The sequence below is a fragment of the Cajanus cajan genome, chromosome 2 (assembly GCF_000230855.2).
Source record: "Cajanus cajan strain Asha chromosome 2, NIPB_CcT2T_4, whole genome shotgun sequence".
Classification (NCBI taxonomy): Eukaryota; Viridiplantae; Streptophyta; class Magnoliopsida; order Fabales; family Fabaceae; genus Cajanus; species Cajanus cajan.
The window spans coordinates 58314185-58334598 of NC_138518.1; positions in this window are offsets into that span (position 1 = coordinate 58314185).

The window sequence follows — 20414 nt, forward strand, 5'->3', positions numbered from 1 at the left end:
TTCATATTTTATATTGTTTAATTATTTTATAATAATTATCATTGTCATTTAATTAATTGGTGCTCTTAATATATTTTATTTACGTATATGTTATTTAATTAGAGCTTAAATAATGATAAATTCTCAAATTTATTTAGCGTGATTATTTTTATGATTGATTATAATATAATTTTGTTAAAATGTCTTTGACTCGTTTTAAAGATAAATATTACCCTATGGCCATAGAAGATAAAATTAGAATTATTTGTAGCTGGAGGTTTGACCTTGGAGATTTAAATGAGTAAGAAGTAAAGGTGAAATATCCTATTGTTGGTTAAGGTAAATATCCTTTTATTGGTTGATATGATAATGCTCATTTATCCTGACTAGTCACTACAAGTTTAATTCAAATTTTAATGTTAATATATATATATATATATATACATATATTTTTTTTTAATTATTGCTACACATGTTATGTGATTATAAATGTTTATTTGAAAATCGTTCTCAGTCCTTATGTTTCTTGTGTAATAAAATCATAAAAATCATTAAATAAATATAGATTGATCTACCAATCCTACTAGGCCCTTTCTCTTCCGTTATCACTGCAGTTTTTCCGGGTACCAGTTGGGCCATGGACGCATCTGCCAACGCCGTTACATTTCAAGGAATAGGACTATCATCTTTTTACTTTTCACCAACCCAACAACATCCCGTTGTTATAGAAGGTCAAATAGTAGTCACTTTTTATCTCCCTCCAACCAATCATGTTAACCTAATAGTGAACTTATATCAACCTGATATGTAAACATCATATAATTAATGTAGGAAATAAGTAAATTATAAGAATGTACATTATTGTAAATTCCTTTTTGTTTAAGATATGATGCAAATATAAATAAAACAACTATATGTAAGCGAGGGTATGAAAAATAAAATTTTGGTTATGTATAATGATATTAATTATATAAAGTATATTATTATTATATGGAAATTATTATTAACACAACTAGACGTTACATTTTAATGGTATCAGAGCGACGTTCCATGTATAACTTGGGGAAATGTGCTAACCATGTTTCTAGTATAATAAACTAATCTATAAATTTCAGATGGCAGGAAGGAGAAATACAGAACTGACAGAGGCCGTACAAGCTATTAAGGATATGGCCGCAGCCTTATTAAGAAATCAACGACCGGAAGGAATGGGGGAGTCACAGGGACTGGTAGAATTTAGAAGCCATCCCAATTTGACGGAGGATATAATCTTTAAAAGGCTGAATTATGGATTAAAGAAATAGAAAAAATATTTCGAGCCATGAACTGTCTTGATAACCAAAAAGTGAACTATGCAGTATTTATGTTAGTAGGAGAAGCAGAATATTGGTGGGATAGTACCAGGAGATTATTAGAAGAAGGGGGAATAATCATTACATGGGAAGTATTTAGAGCCAAATTTTTTGAAAAATATTTTCCTAATGATGTTAGGAGCGCTAAAGAAATAGAATTTATGCAATTAAAACAAGGGAACATGACAGTGGGAGAATATGCTTCTAAGTTTGAGGAATTGGGAAAATACTCTACTTTCTTTTATCACCTTGATGAGAGAATGAAGTGTATTAAATTTGAAGATGGACTTAGACTAGAATTAAGAAAGGCAGTAGGAATATTAGAAATCTCTGATTTTCCCACATTAATACACAAGTGTCGATTTTTGGAAGGTTTTGATCACAATAAGGATAACAGACCAAAATCTTTTGGCCCTCAATTTAATAAAAAAAGAAATAATGAAGGAAAACCTTATGATCGACCACATTGGAAACCCCAATCTTCTCAATTTGCAGGAAATTCCAGTAGACCCATGAATAATCAAGCTAAGTGTCTTAAGTGTGGACAGGGTCATTATACTAAAGACTGTCATCTCAAAGGACCTGTTTGTTTCAAGTGTGGAAAGCCTGGTCATGTGTTTTCTGAGTGTGGACAACCAAAGGCACACGCGAATACTTCTGGACCCAAACCAAGACTTCCTACAACTAGGAGAGTTTATACCATGACTGGAATTGAAGCTGCTCAAAACAACGATCTAATATAAGGTACATGTTTCATTAAAGGCAAAACTTTAAATGTGTTGTATGATTCAGGCGCAACTCATTCCTTTATCTTTAATAATTGTGTTCAACACCTCCAATTACCAATTTCTTCTTTAGAGAATAATTTAATTGTTTCAACCCCTACAAACAAATCTGTAATTGCCAATAAAGTTTGTTCAGACTATTCTATTTTTATTGGTGATAAAAAATTTCTTGTAAATTTGATATGTTTACCTTTATCACAATTAAATGTGATTTTAGGTATGGACTGGTTATCTTCCAACCATGTTCTTCTCAATTGTGCAGAAAAGTCTATAATATTTTCTGATTCTAAGGACCTATTGATTTCATTATCCAAACCAATAAGCAAGTTTTCTTGGGGTAAAGTTCAAGGATATTTAATCTTATCCTCTATGGAAGCTAAAGAGGAAGTCAACTTGAAAAACATAACTGTTGTTCAAAATTTTCCTAAAGTTTTTCCTAATGATATTCCTGGTTTGCCACCTGATAGAGAGATTGAATTTCCAATTGATTTAATACCTGGAACTGGACCAATTTCAATGGCACCTTATAGGATGTCACATTCTGAATTAGCTGAGTTGAAGAAACAATTAGAGGAGTTGCTTGAAAAACAATTTATACGCCCTAGTGTATCACCTTGGGGGGCTCCTGTTTTGTTAGTTAAAAAGAAGGATGGAAGCTTTAGGCTGTGTGTGGACTATCGGCAATTAAATAAGTTTACCATAAAGAATAAATACCCTCTTCCTAGGATAGATGATTTGATGGATCAACTGAGAGGAGCCACTGTGTTTTCTAAGATAGATTTAAGATCAGGATACCATCAAATCAAAGTGAAAGCTGAAGACATACAGAAAACTGCATTTAGAACAAGGTATGGTCATTATGAATATCAAGTAATGCCTTTTGGAGTAACCAATGCTCCTGCAGTGTTCATGGATTATATGAATAGGATTTTTCATCCGTATTTAGACCATTTTGTGGTGGTCTTTATAGACGATATCCTCATATATTCTCGAACTCATGAAGAACATGAAGAACACCTTCAAACTGTTCTCCAAATACTAAAAGATAAACAATTGTATGCCAAACTTTCTAAGTGTGAATTTTGGTTAGAGGAGGTTAAGTTTTTAGGACATGTAATTTCCAAAGATGGAGTGTTTGTGGATCCATCTAAGGTAGAAGCAGTTCTACTATGGGAACCTCCAAAGACGGTAACAGAAATCTGTAGTTTTTTGGGTTTGGCAGGATATTACAGGAGATTCATTGAGGGATTTTCTAAAATAGCTATGCCTTTAACTCAACTCACCAAGAAAGGACAACCCTTTGAGTGGACAGAGAAATGTGAGAATAGTTTTCAAGAGCTTAAGAAAAGATTAACTACTGCACCAGTCTTAGCCTTACCCAATCCTAATGGACAATTTGTCATATTTTGTGATGCCTCAAAAATGGGATTAGGGTGTGTTCTTATGCAAGATAGAAGGGTAGTAGCATATGCTTCTAGACAATTGAGAGCTCATGAAAAGAATTACCCAACCCATGATCTAGAACTAGCTGCCATTGTTTTTGCACTCAAAATATGGAGACATTATGTGTATGGTGGTAAGTTTGATGTTTTTAGTGATCATAAGAGTTTAAAATATTTGTTTGATCAAAAGGAACTAAATATGAGACAAAGAAGGTGGATGAAATTTTTGAAAGATTATGATTTTGAATTACATTACCATCCAGGGAAAACCAATGTTGTGGCTGATGCACTAAGTAGAAAATCTTTACATATCTTTTTATTAATGATTCATGAGATGAATTTGATAGAAAAATTTAGAGATATGAATTTATCAACTACAGTAAGTCAGGATAGAATACAATTGCATGCGGTTCAAATTACTAGTGATTTACATGGACAAATTGGTGAGGCTCAGGTAGTTGATAAATTCATTCAAAAGAAAAAAAAGATTGATAGGTCAAAAGGATGGTGAAAAGTTTAATATAGATCAAAGAGGGGTTTTGAGATTTAATGATAGAATATGTGTGCCTAATGATTCTGAAATTAAGAAAATAATTTTAGGGGAAACACATAAGAGCAAGTTGAGCATACACCTTGGAGCAACAAAGATGTATCAGGATCTCAAAAAAATGTTTTGGTGGCCCAAAATGAAAAAGGAAATAGCACAATATGTGGCTACATGTTTGATTTGTCAGAAGGCCAAGATAGAACACCAAAGGCCAACAGGGATGTTGCAACCCTTAGATATACCTGAATGGAAATGGGACAGTATAGCAATGGATTTTGTAGTTGGTTTTCCACGAACAATTCATAAGTTTGATTCCATATGGGTTATCGTGGATAGGCTGACAAAATCTGCTCATTTCCTACCCATTAACATTAGGTATTCACTAGAAAAATTGACTGAACTGTACATAAGGGAGATTGTACGGCTGCATGGTGTACCATATAGTATCATATCTGACAGAGATCCTAGGTTTACTTCTAAATTTTGGGGAAGTTTACATCAAGCATTAGGAACTAAGCTTCGTCTTAACTCTGCATATCATCCTCAAACAGATGGACAATCAGAAAGGACCATTCAATCCTTAGAAGATTTATTGAGAGCTTGTGTGCTAGAGGATTTTGGTAGTTGGGATCAATATCTGCCTCTGATTGAATTCACTTATAACAATAGTTTCCATTCTAGCATAGGTATGGCACCTTATGAAGCTCTATATGGGAAAAGGTGTAGAACTCCTTTGTGTTGGTTTGAGACAGGGGAAAATTTAATCTTGGGTCCTGAATTGGTGCAACAAACCACGGAAAAGATCAGAATGATTCAAGAAAAATTGAGAATGACTCAAAGTAGACAAAAAAGTTATGCTGATAAAAGAAGACGACCTCTTGAATTTCAGGAAGGTGATCATGTATTTTTGAAAGTTACACCAACAACTGGAATTGGTAGGGTAATGAAATCAAAGAAACTCACACCTCGGTTTATTGGTCTTTATCAAATCCTCAGAAAAATAGGTCCTGTTGCCTACCAAATTTCTTTACCCCATTTTTTTTCTAATCTTCACAATGTTTTTCATGTGTCTCAATTAAGGAAATATATTTCTGATCCATCTCATGTAATAATGCCTGATACAGTACAGTTAAAAGATAACCTTACATTTGAAACAATGCATGTACAGATCGCAGATAGGAGGATCAAGCAGTTAAGAGACAAACAAATTTCACTGGTAAAGGTCATCTTGAATGATATTGCTGGAGATGCTACGTGGGAATTAGAAGAAAAAATCAGGGAAAATTACCCTTATTTATTTTTAAGCAATAAAAATTTCGAGGACGAAATTTCTGTAAGTATAGGGGAGAATTGTAATATCCTAATATTTTTAGATAACAATATTCTCAATATTATTATTAAAAATAATATTTCTTTTAAATTTTAGTTACCTTATTTAAAATAGATAAAATTGGTTGTATTATTATTATTTTTTTAGATAGTTATATTTCATAATTTTTTTTATCATGTATGTATATATAAATCTATATATATATAAATAATCATTTTTAAATACACACACATATATATATATAAATATAAATATAAATATAAATATATATATATATATATATAGATAACATCCAAAAATATTATAAATATTTATCATATTATGATCTATTACAACTTATATATTTTAATAAATAATTAAATTAATTAGTATAAATAAATTAAAAGAAGTGGTACATTACGTGTAAATGGGGAGGGGGGTATGTATGAAACATGTGCAGTGTGTGACGTGAGTGTGTGATGTGAGTATTACGTGAGTGAAGTAAAATTATATATGGAAAACGGAAGTGATATTATATAATATGCTGGGCAAGTTCCGTGACACAGGGATAAGGAATGAACGTGGCCAATTTATGTGAGCATTACAATAAATGGAGTGCAGAGATAAGGAATTTACTGCACAGGGATAAGGAATGAAGTACACGGATAAGGAATTTTACTGCGTAAAGATAAGATTATAATTAAAATCGAATCTCAAAGAGCCTATAAATAGGAGGAGGTAAAAGAATATTGTGTGAAAGAAAAAAAAGGTGAACCAACGTGTGGGTGAAAGACGAGAGTTAAACAGCTTGAGAAACGTTAGAGAAAGATAAAAAGGAGACAAGAATAAACGACTTAAAGGTAATAAGGAGGAGGAGAACTTTATCTCTTTAATTTTATATACTTCTATGTTTATTTATTTATGTTATTTTTTATCTAGTGAGGTGCCCCTAACCTCATTTATTTGTTTAATCTATGCTTATTTTTATCCATAATAATTATTAATATGTTCATATTTTATATTGTTTAATTATTTTATAATAATTATCATTGTCATTTAATTAATTGGTGCTCTTAATATATTTTATTTACGTATATGTTATTTAATTAAAGCTTAAATAATGATAAATTCTCAAATTTATTTAGCGTGATTATTTTTATGATTGATTATAATATAATTTTGTTAAAATATTTTTGACTCGTTTTAAAGATAAATATTACCCTATGGCCATAGAAGATAAAATTTGAATTATTTGTAGCTGGATGTTTGACCTTGGAGATTTAAATGAGTAAGAAGTAAAGGTGAAATATCCTATTGTTGGTTAAGGTGAAATATCCTTTTATTGGTTGATATGATAATACTTATTTATCTTGACTAGTCACTACAAGTTTAATTCAAATTTTAATGTTAATATATATATATATATATATATATATACATATATATTTTTTTTTAATTATTGCTACACATGTTATGTGATTATAAATATTTATTTAAAAATCGTTCTCACTCCTTATGTTTCTTGTGTAATAAAATCATAAAAATCATTAAATAAATATAGATGGATCTACCAATCCTACCGGGCCCTTTCTCTTCCGTTATCACTGCAGTTTTTTCGGGTACCAGTTGGGCCATGGACGCATCTGCCAACGCCGTTACATTTCAAGGAATAAGACTATCATCTTTTTACTTTTCACCAACCCAGCAACATCCCGTTGTTATAGATGGTCAAATAGTAGTCACTTTTTATCTCCCTCCAACCAATCATGTTAACCCAATAGTAAACTTATATCAACCTGATATGTAAACATCATATAATTAGTGTAGGAAATAAGTAGATTATAAGAATGTACATTATTGTAAATTCCTTTTTGTTTAAGATATGATGCAAATATAAATAAAACAGCTATATGTAAGCGAGGGTATGAAAAATAAAATTTTGGTTTATGTATAATGATATTAATTATATAAAGTATATTATTATTATATGGAAATTATTATTAACACGACTAGACGTTACAATCCCCATTATCCGCAGGTACCTAATTAGTCTATCTATTTATTATTTGTAGCAGATTTTTTCCATATATATCCGCGGGTGCAGGTATTTTTATCATCCCTAGATGAATCATTGCATCATAAAACTCCACATAATCCAAACACCACCACCGCACCCTCCCTATATATTACCATATTTATTGTGAGCACCACAGCAAACGTTCTACTGCCACCTTTCATCATATCATTGTTTCACAGCCATGAGGTGGTGTTTCTGCACATCTTTTGTGCTTTCTTACCTTTCTCATTCAGATACATGGAAGTGATCGTTATGACCACAAGCAAGCAAAAGGCTTTGCAGAGAGAGGTTGTGACTTGTTTCAAGGAAGCTGGGATTATAACGAATCATACCCTCCTTATTATGAATCCTCACAATGTCCCTTTATAGAGAAGCAATTCGATTGTGAAAAGAATGGTAGACCAAACAAGTTCTATCTCAATTATAGATGGCAACCTACAAGGTGCAACTTACCAAGGTACAAACATCTTTGATTTGTTTCTCTCTCTCTCTTGTGTCAGTTTGTTTTTGTTTTTATTTTTGTATCAGTGCCATGCCATTATTAGATTATTTCTCACATCAAATGGACATATATATTCACCATGCATGGTTTTGTTATTCTAATTTTTATGGTTTTTCATCTTTCAAGAATTAAGTCTTTTCGGACAAGTTTTTTATATATATTTTTAATTTCTATAATGTTATAAAGTTTATTGTTTAGTCCATGTAGCAAATAAATGTCAAGAATTATAAAACAAAAATTATATATAAAAAATTAAAATAAAATATTCTTAATTATATAAACTAAAATGTAAAATTTATAAAGCTAGCAACCAGTTATAGATATTTAAACATGTAAAATTTTATACTTTGTATCTCTGCTCTTTTCTCATGCATGTGTTAAAAGTATTGAATTCTGTCCTGTGTTAAAATTATTGTATGAATACAAACTATTATGTGTCAGTTACTTTTTGAATATGCTGGTTAATTGTTTGACTTTTAAATGGAAGAAGACAATGCCCAACTAAGCTAAAACAGACAAAGACAAATCTACTTATGGAGGTAATAAAATCCTTGGAACTAGGAAATTGTTTTTTTTTTTTTTTTTTCAAAATGATGATGATGGGGTTAGTCTACTAGCCTGGCATGAATTAAGTGCGAGATGAATTTTCTAATATAAATTATAAAATATAATTATGAATAATTAAGAAAAAAAACTTCTTATATAGAACTTTAATTTATATTTTTTTTAGCAATAATACAAACACAAAAACCAAGGGATTTAGAACATCATGAAGAAAACTTTGTTTATGGTCTAGTCATGTAGTTAAACTAGTAGTTTAAGAAACCCAAAAAAATCCTTTTGCCAGGAATTATGTGACTGAAGACTACCAATTAACAACTAATTAATTACAAGTGTACCTGATAGACCATGGGCCAAGGGCTCAGTGACCAGAGCTATGGCTAGGAGGATACAGGAAGAGCTGGCTGGATCTTGAGAAGACTAATGGGCTTGTCAGACCCAAGGTAATCTTCACTTCGAATGCTCTATCATGAAGAGAAGGCCTAGTTCTACTTGTATATATTGTATAGTTTTCAAATAGTCTCTTGTATAGGTTATTTTTGCCTTTGTATTTGTAAGGTACTTTACTTGCTTTTTCCTAGTGTTTGTATATTGATTTTGAGGTAGGTTACTTGGAGAGTTTAACTCCATTTAACCTCCCTAGATGATACATTCATTTTATAGTTTTTCAGTAGGGAAAAGGGGGTGACATTTAGCAATGCTTGTGGGTGTAACAAGTAATTGGGCCAGAACTGGGCCTAGGCAAAATTTTGCATATTGGACTCATTTTGCTCCTAATTTTTCATAGATTTGATTTAGTTAGGTTTCATCATCATATGATGAACCTAACTAAACCAAATCAAACATTTTTGAATTAATTCAAGGAGCAAATTGAACCCAAGGCCGCCTAGCTTCATCTTTGTTCCTTTGGCCGAATTGACTTGTTACTCTCCAAGGTTTGAAGCTTGCTTTGCAAGCTTCTCAACCCTTGGACGGTTTAGGCAACCTAACCATGGTTCTTAAGTGAACCATGGTCAAGGTTGGCTTCTCCCACAAGCCACCTAAACCGTAGGAGTTAAAGTTTACCCTACCATGGTTCCTAGTGAACCATGGTTAGGGATAACTTCTCCTACAAGCTACCCTCTCCTATATATTTGATTTTCCTACACTTGTACTCACTTTTGAACATTTATGAGAATAGAAATCAGATTTCTCTCTCACTCAAGAGTCTCCAAAAACAGTAGGGAATTTTCTCTCTAGGTTTCTGGTTTCTAGCAAAGTTCTTCAAACTTTGCTTGGTTCCTCAAGCTTCCTTCACAAGCTTAAGGAGTGGCCGAACCTCCTTCAAGGACTTCTCCTCCTTTGAAGCTTCTTCAAAGGAGATTTCAAGGTTCTAAAGGTGTCTACCTCAAGAAACATCACGGTCCAAGCATGGAACTAGTGGAGAACATCAATCTTCTTCACCTAACTTCCATCAGTACCTTATAAGGGTTAAAAGATATTTGTCAAATAATGATTTTTTATTTTGAAATAAACATGTTATTCCTTGAAAATATATATATCATTGATTTTATTTTATAATAAATTTTTCTTTCTCAACCATATTTTTTATCCACAAAATTCAATTACACAATAATTTACTTAAGAGTATTGAGTTTAGTTATACTTAAATGTTATTCATGTCGATTGTGAAATAATTACAATTTAATGAAATGTGTAAGAAGGAGATTTCATAACCCCTCAAGGCCTAGTTGTTATCTCTATAAACAGTAAAGCACAACTTGAAAACGAAAATATTTTAACCATGAATGGACATTCCACTTGTTTATCAAGACAAATGAAGAGTTCATTAGCAATCAGATTTACGAAATTAAACATGGTTCGAAATTGCGGTGTAGCAACCACAATTATAACATTGATATAAAGGTTTTGGAGATTTTGCATTTACAACTCAATCACTTTCATTTGTAATTAAAATTTTTAAAAAATTTCTATAACTGTAATTGTGGACCACAAGCGCAATTGTAATTTAAATTATTGAAAAAAAGGGATAATTAATAGTGTATATCTTCTTTTATTTCCTAATACTGTTTGTTCCTTTTATGTTAGAAATCTAGATCAAATTTGGTATAATTTTCATTCCTTTGCTACCTTTTGACAAACAACCTTTTATTCATTTAAAAATTTTGCTCATCCCAAAATGAAAAAGGAAGAAAAGAAAGACAAGGAAAAATAAAAAGGAAACGAACAAATAAACATTGTTCCTTTGGAAAAGGATATGAACATGTTACATTTACCAAGTTTGAGACCACATTTCAAGTTAGATTAGATCCAACTTAATTTTTCTTTTTTCAAGTAGATTATGAAATTAAAGACTAATTTCACTCATGATATTGTAAAAACTGTTGGCTTAAAAAAATTTTATACTCGATAGAAATCAAACATAAGATTTCCTGTTAAATAAGTATTATCCAAATTCATTAGGTTACATGCAACTTACACTACAAGAAATTCATTAAATAGAGACTGATTTAGCGACAAAATTTATATAGTCATTTTAGCAATTTATTTAAATACTATTTTAGAGATTAATTATAGTTGGTCCCTAATTCAATCTCTATTGTTATTAATATTTTTAATGTAATTAGAGACCAAACTTTTAGTAGATAATAGTTTAAAAAATATTATTTATTTAATTAGATATAAATTTTTTAGTCTCTAATTAAAATATAATCTGAGGCAAAATTTTTGGTCACTATTAAAACACTTTAGAAACCAACATTTTAGTCTCAAAGATGCACTAAAATTAGAGACTAAATTTTATAGTTTCTAATTTAAATATTACTAGAGACTCACTTTTTTTGTCACTATTAACTCAATTTAGATACCATTTTTTTTAGTATCTAATTGTTCTATATTAGAAACCAATGTATTAGTCTCTAAAAAAAGTATAACAAGAAACTAATATTTCAGTCATTGTTAAATTATTCTAGACACAAAAATATTTGATCTCTAATTAAAATACACTAGTAAATAGTAATTGATTTTTTAGTCACTATTAACTCACTTTAGATTTTCTTTAATATCGAATTGTGTTACATTACAGATCAATATAATATGCAACTAATTTTTCACTCATTGTTAATTTATTTTAAATAAATTGGACTCTAATTAAAATACACTAAACATTGATATATATTTTTTTTATCATTGTTAACTCATTTAGAAACTATTTTTTTGTAAAATAAATAATTAAATTAATAATATTAAAATATTAATATTATTTATATAATATTTTAGTTTAATCAATCAATTAATGAAAATTTAAAATATTAATAAATATCATAAACATTCAATTATATTATATCTTTTACTTTATTTAGAAAATAAAATAAATATCAATTTTATTTTATAACTATAAAGCCTAATCTTTAAATTTATATTTTGTCTAATTTATCAAAACTCAAATTTGTTATGTACATCCAAATTTTCTAAAGCACTACAAAAAAATGAGTGTTTACCACCAGTTTTTTTCTAGCGATCTCATTAGATCACCAGAAAATTCTAACATTTCGGCAACGATCATCGTTTTGTGGCGGTTTAAAACCACCACTTTCTGCCCGATGTGCGTAGCCCTGTGTCATTTTAATTACTTGACAGCTAACACATCAATTTTATTTGATTGAAAATTAAAAAACTTAAAAGAGTTAAATATAAAATGCTTTCTTAAAATAAAAATTAACACTTGTTTCCATTCTCACATTCAAACTCAGGAATTAGAGAAAGAAAGAGACAAAGAGAGAATCAGCACCATGGATTTTGTGTTCGATTCACTCAAGAAATTTGCGAAGGACAGGGTAATGTGTGGCCACAAACCAGATCGCAAAGGTGAAACCCTAATCCCAATTCTCCTTCGATTTGAATATATGTTTTGGATCCTAATTTTTCTGATGCAATATGAATTTTAGAATTCTCCAAGGTTATCTCATTTTGTTTTGCTTATGATTCCTGTGCCATAATATAGTGTGTTGCCTTATTTTTTTCTTTGGGAAAATTTCAGCTTATTTAGAACGTGGAAGGGTTGAATTGTTCATGGGAACCTAATTTCAACATTAAGTCGATTGTTCACTACCTTTTTATATGTTAACTATACCGATTCATTAGTTTATATATTTAATAGCAGTTAATCAGACTCATTTTTTCATCTTCAGCAAGATGACGCAGGCTCTCAATCAGGGGAAGAAAGTGGTGCTAAGTCTATTTCTACTAGTTGGTCTTCTTCAAATCCAATAACCACCTAATCTCCCTTGCTTAGTGTACCTGAATTCTCTCACCTTGGTTGGGGATATTGGTTTACATTAAGGAACGTAGAACTTGCAACAAATAGGTTTTTGAAAAATAATGTTATTGGTAAAGGTGGATATGGAGTTGTTTATCAAGGCCAGCTAATTAATGGGGGTTTTGTGGTTGTGAAGAATCTACTTCATAATTTGTAATTTTGACATTAAAACTATATCTTGAAACCCTTGTTTCTTGTTTTATTAGTTTCTAATACAATTGATGCCTATCATGCAGAGGACAAGCTGAAAAGGAATTTGAATTTAGAGTGGAAGTTAAGGCTATTGGACATGTGCTACACAAGAATTTTGTAAGACTTTTGGGCTATTGCATTAAGGGCACTCACAGGTAGCATGTTTTGACATTTTATTTGGGTTAGACATCTAGATTTTCAGTTGTGTTTTCATTCTATTTATTTTGTAGAATTTAATTGGCATGATGCATACCAGTAGCAACATCAACATATTAGTAGTTTGAGAACAAGTAATCACTGTCATTTTCTCCACCAATAGTCTTTGGAAAATATATACACTGAAATTAAATACTAAATTTTGTATTTTAATATTATCAAATTAAATGGAGTGTGGACGTGGCTATTATCAAAGTTAGGTGAAGTGTAAAATTTAAGGCTAGAATACATGTGGATCCACATGTATTATGGTATGAGTACTGAATCAAATATAGTATGAATTCTTTAAAAAAAACAGGGTTGTTTAACATGAAAGTAGGATCTTTCTTTTATTCTTTTTAATTTAATTTTGATGATATTTAAATAAGTGATGTAAATTTGTTTGTGTTGTCAATTGTGGTATATGGTAACTGCCAAACTATGTTGAGCCAACCAATAGGTGGACCAGTGAGGTTAACTGAAGGTTGCTTATTTAGGAAGAAGGGAGAACAAATGTTGGTTCAATTACATAGTTAGCTCTTCTTTTCATGATAGAAAGATGATCAATGTAATGCTTATTTTATTTGTGTTGTTGGTAAAAAAACTCTAGGTGGCATATAGTTTAAGTTTATAATTTCATGACCTTCATAATCTTTTTTCAAAGTGAAGAGGTTTACAACGAAGAAGGGTAACATGAAGCTAATGGTAGAAATTGGAAAAAGCTTGTTTAGAGAATTGGAAGTGTTCTTTTAGTCCTTGAATTTTATTTAAATTCATATTTATCTAGTTTAGTAATGAATGGAGCCTTGCATTTTCCCAATTAGTTTTACCAATATGAGTTAATTTTAAACTATCATATCAAGGTATAAGAAGATAAAACTTTGAAGGATCTTCACCGAAATTATGTTTAACTAATCTGTTTAATTAGGGTGCCAAAAAGAGGAGGACTATAATACCAAGAGCTTTATGTTGAATAGCATAAGTTTTATGTTTGGCTTCGATACACCATGTATTCTTTTGATAACTAATTGCCTGATTGTATTAGTCCTATACAATCTTGTTTATATTTTGTTAATATCATGTTAAGTTGACTATATTATCTTTTATGCTATTTTTTAATTTCAAGTTTTCCTTCTATTTTTTTTAAGGATGCTTGGATTATCAGGTGAATTGAGTAATGACCTTTAGTTTTTTGTGGACCATATTGGAAGGTATCCATTAAGCTGTTTTATTTAAATATAAAATTATTTCCCATTGATGATGAATTTTGTGATATATGTCTATAAAATGCCCTCTTGATCTAATATGTCCACTAATATCTCTTCAAGCTATTAGTGGAAGTAAAGGAGAATAAATCATTCTCATGGTAAGCCCCTCTGGTTCCTCCCATTGAAAAAGAGAAAGAAGAGATTGATTATTCATTTGTTTAAGTTAATTTTCTGTTTCTCTCCATCTTGATCCTTAATATATAATGTCTAAACTTAAATGTGATTCATGTTCAAGGTAGATGAAGAGTTGGATGCATTAAATTCACGTATATACAACTGCAAGGATAACCAATCTTGTCTATTTAATAGGGATTGGGGAAAACCGACTATTTCATGGCTAACTTTATATGCAACATTTCAAACATAACCATTAGCTGGAGGAAGGTCGCTACTGAGATTAGGAATGGATAATGTAACTAATGGTGAGTTTGTTACAACTACCATCAGCGATAGGACATGAAGTTGTTAAAATCAATATTGTTCTTGTAACATGATAGTGCTATTTGCTTTACTGATGATTATTAAAACTGCTTAAATAGTAAATGTGTTCATGTGTGGTATTCTAGTAGATATTACGGTTTCTCACCTCTACTTATTTTATTATTGACGTGCATTGTTTCTATAAAAATGATTTGACCAGTGAGGATTTGATTTTAGATTTATGGCTGAAAAATGGGTCACTAATTCAATTATTTTAAAATTTGGTCACTAAAATAGTTACTTTAGAATCGGTCATTATAATCGTCATTAAATTGATTATTACAAAATAAGTTACTAAGTTAGTCGTTATAAAACAGGTTATTAAATTAGTTGTTATCAAAATTGGTATCTAAATTGGTTACTATAATATTAGTAATTAAAATAGTCACTATAAAATTAGTCAATGAGATGGTCATTAAAAATTGGTCAATAAATAGGTCATTGTAAAATAAGTTACTAAGTTGGTCATTATAAATCGGTCATTAAATTAGTTTTTAAATCAAACTCTAGATTGGTAGCTAAAATTAGCAACTAGTGGTTTAGCTACTTTCAAAAATTGGTATCTAATTCAGTCACTTATTGCTTTAGTAACTAATTTTGTTAATTTGGAGACTGAAAATTTAGTCTCTAAAGACAAGTTTTCTTGTAGTGTTAATATGTTCTCTCGTTTATAGCCTTCCCTAGTTAACTATAACCAACTACATTTCGATTTCTCCATGTCCATTGTTCATCTTATCAATTAAAGAATAACAAAGATTACTTTTGTGATTTGTGGTCCTATAACTGATTGAAGACATCTTGTTGCTTTTGTCTGCACATTTTACATGTATGGTAAGGTTGTTAGACTTATATTTTTTAACAACCACATGTAGTTGAGTTCTTAAGTCGGCAGAGGCTTTCCTCCATTAAGAGTTTGCTGTTGTAAAGTTGCTTTCAGCCAATTTGTCTTCAAATGGGATCACATATTAGATCAAAACAAAAAACCATTTTAATGATTATTAAACCATGCAAGATGTTGGACCCACTTAATGATCATTTGTGTTTTGCAGATTCAATGCTGAAGATTTCTTAACAATACATAGAGGGAAAAGTATCATGTTTGTGGGGGACTCATTGAGTTTGAATCAATGGCAATCACTCACTTGCTTGCTTCACACAGCCTTGCTTGCTTCATATTCTTAGTCATTGTCCCAATCCAAACCTATCACATCTACAAAAGTTCACATTCATATAAACATTCTCTCCTATAAATATTAATGTAAAAAATTTACTCTAACCAATTATTATCCCTCTCCACTACATTTCTTCTATTCACAACACTCAATCTCAAGATGTTATGTATTGAATCCAAACCCATTTCTACCCATTCCTAACATCATGTTGGTTAGTGCTTCCAAATTTAATTTAGCTTCAAATGATTAGTTGCATTATAAAAATCTAATTGGGTCGCTAACATGCATGCATGGATATTCTTGAAGTTAAATATATAGATCATCGCCGACAAACAATGATAATTTAAATGCAATCATGCAGTGTGTATTAATAATACATTCTAACAACTGGTCTATTAATTAAGTATTTGCCTCACATGATATTAGATTCTCACTCATGCAACAAAGTTAACGAAACAATTTATAGAAGGAACGTGGTAATGTGGTATTAATAAATTCGATTGATGTAATGCTCTGGTGTCCTGTATACATCATCGAAAAGTAATCGGGTGTTAGTTAATTATCAAGACAGATAACAGAAGAAGCAACATAATTGTTGAAAACACACCGACAAAGGTAGAGGAAGAAATGAATTATGTCAAGTTATCCACATACACTACACAAAATTAGTTTTTTTTTAGCAATTAATTTATTTTTTAGCGGTTATGTAAATGGTCATTATTTTTTTTACCAGCATTTAAATAATGGTTAGTGTATCCAGTGTCGCAAATACTATTACCAGCATTTATATAAAATACTAGTAAAGACCTACTAAATTGTCGGAAAAACTTATTTTTTTAGTGACAATTCTAGTAGCCATTTTAAAGGCTATTAAAAGTTTTTTTTTCAATTGTTTCCTTTCTATCCATTTAGTAACTTTTATCTTTTGCTAGTAAAACTTTAAATAATTTATTCCTATAATTTCCTTTTCTAAATTCATAACTTATATACTTTTTTATCTCTAGTCGATGAGGGATTGAGGGTTGTCTTCTGTTTATATATTTTTAATTTATTTATTTAATTATCTTGTCTCTTAAGAGATGTGAGATTTATTAGGTGAAAGTTGCTATCTAATTATTTTATAGCACTATTGAACTTGATAACTGTAACACCCCAGTTTTCAAAAAGGTTATTATTATTATTATTATTATTATTATTGTTGCGGGTTGCATCAATTGTCCCGTGGCGGAGGCTAGGTGGGCCAAGTCACTGTCGAATCATGGCGCTTGGGCTCCTATGCTCTTAAGTAAAAAGAGTTGCGCCCTGACTATCGGCTATAGCTTTTGGCCTAGTGGTAAGCGCTCGATCCAACAATTATTATTATTATTATATGGTATTTGGTCATAATTATTTTAATAATTATAGATGAATTTTATTTTGTACGTTTTAAATAATTATTATTTTGGATAATCATTTTGTACGTATTAAATAAGTATTTTTATTAGCATTTTTAAATAAATATTTATATGTTTTAAAACAAGGTTGATTTTATATGATATTTTGTTATTGAAATTATATTATTATATTTTGTGTCAGAAATATATTGTTATTATAGAGGAAAAATATTTTATAATATACATGTATTTATTTTATTTAATTATTTTGAGGAAAAATAGAATTGGGTTAGAAGAGAAGGAAAATGGGTTGGGTTGACCCAGCCCAATGGATTAATTTTAAGAACGGAGTCAGGTAACGTTAACCCTATCTGTCTCATTTGCGTTATGAAGGGTTAGGAAAAAAAATAGGAGAAGCAAAGAGCACTAAGGAAGAGTACTCAGGAACGATCTTAGATCACACCAAGACCATTCGTCTTCTGCTCATCCAGGTAAGGGGGAGTGAGAAACCTCGCTTTGGGTGTGGGAATATATGTTGGGTAGTGGGATTGGCCCCCAATCCTGTGTTTGTTATATTTGTTGTATGCTCATGTATGAGGGGTTTTCCCCAATTGTATCTGTTTCATCTATTGTTCCTCTTGTATGCAATTAATTGTATAAATTGCTTGAATGAATGATTAATTTCAGTTTTAAAATTGCAATTGTATGATTTGAGATTTTTATGGGTTCCTAGGGAAACCCTATGAGAAAACGGGTAAAATATGAATATTTTCTGTTTTGCCTTCTGATTGCTTTGTTGTGTTCCTTGTTGGATGTGATGCATGAGGATCTCGTTAATTTTGAAAATGAAGATGAGTTTTAATATGAATTAAAGTGCTCTCTGAGAATTATGAATATAATATGATAATGTGATAATGTGGTAATGTGAATATGATGATGAAATTATATGATGATGGAATATGATGATGGAATATGATGATGAAATGTGATGATGAGATGTGATGATAATAATGTGATATGAGAATGCATAGAGTCTTGATTGACATACATCATGTGCATAAATATTTTTAAGGGTACAATATGGAATACACAGCCAGAGAAGGCCCTCTAGTGTAAAAGCTTTGGGGATTAGTCCTTGGGGATAGCTTGGTTTGGAAGTTCCAGTCTCGCCCATTGTGTGCATGGGATGTATCTTGCGCGGCTTAGCTATCCCGACGAGACTCTGGTAGTATGTCCTTCTAGTGAGACTCAAGAATCTCATCATGATTCCCTTACCATACTAATGACTTACATTTTGGAATGTTTCCCTCATACCATTCCTTACTTGTCGTTTCCCAACCACCATTTCAGCCTCAACCTCTTTTCTCTTTTCCTCAAGTACCACCAACTTTCATTTCACAAATTATTACCACCGCTCCTATACCTCTTCTTTTTTTTCTCAGCTTATATCATCTCAACCACCCTTCCAACCACCTTTTTTTTTAATCTATTGATCCATCAATCACATTTACAATACCCTTTCCTCTTCATTGGGTACTCACCTTCACACTAATTAGCCTATCCCATACCATAGCCCATTTCCCACTTAGTCTACCCAAATCCCACCCCCAAGCTACAATTAGCTACATTTAAGGGCCTCGATCTATTTGATTGACTATTTTAGGTCGATCAACACTTTATGCTTTATCAGGTACCATAGGAACAACGCATGCCTCGTGTTTTACATGTGAGGGGATGCCCTAAGTTGGTTCAAATGGATGCATTTTAATAATTAGTTAGGTGATTGGTTATTCTTCAACAAAGCCCTAGAAATGCATTTTGGCCCTTCATCATGTGAAAATCATCAGGCTACATTGTTCAAGTTGAAACTATCACTAAATACCAAGTTGCTTTTGAAAAATTGAATAATCAAGTGATGTTTTAGATATAATTTTCATTAGAAATTGCTTTATTTCTTGGCTTATTTATGAAATTCAAAAGGAAATGGCAATTCTAAAATCCCAAACAATTTCTTAGGCAATCGATATTCCTAATTTGATAAAGGACAAATTGAAAGATAGTCATCTTAAACCTACCAACCTTCAACTTTTCCCTTGACCACAAACACTCACCATAACCATAAACCACCAAACCCTACTCCAACCCAAACCACCTAAACTTATCCTTCCACTACCCTACCTATCAAACACCTCTCTACTTAACAAATACAAGAATGTCATATTATTGATTTGTGTTACAATTGTGATGAGAAATGTTTTTCGGGCCATAAAGGTTTATCACCTCATTTCCTCTTGTTATTATATAATGAAGAGGACCCCCTTACACATGATCCCATTACTAAACCTTTGGTAATATCTACTGATGGTACAACCTTGCATTTTCATCTTTCTCTTTAGGCCTTCATAGGGTTACCATCACACAAAATATTGAAGATTCAAGGCACTATTAACAGGGTCTTTATTATGGTGTTGATTGATATGGGTAGTGAAGTTAGATAAAAACACATACAATGGGGGGTTGAATATGTGTGTGTGTGTGAACAAAGGAATTTTAAAAACTTTTTCTCAATAAGGCTCTCGTTTTCGTCCAGTAAAAAAAATATTGGGGAATGTTGAACTGAAACTACCTAAGATTGGTTTTACAAAAAAATTTCAGTTTGGGAGTTTCATCGTCTGTTTAGAGAAAATGCTTCTTTAAACGAAAACCGTTCTTTAGGATAACAAGTTGAACAAATATGGTTTTTGTCTGAAGATAATTTTGATAGACAATACGTTTTAGACGAAGTTTTCAGTATATTAAATCAATAAAATAAAGTGTGTCTAAAACATTAAGGCGTGGAGCAAATATTTTTATACTGGTTCA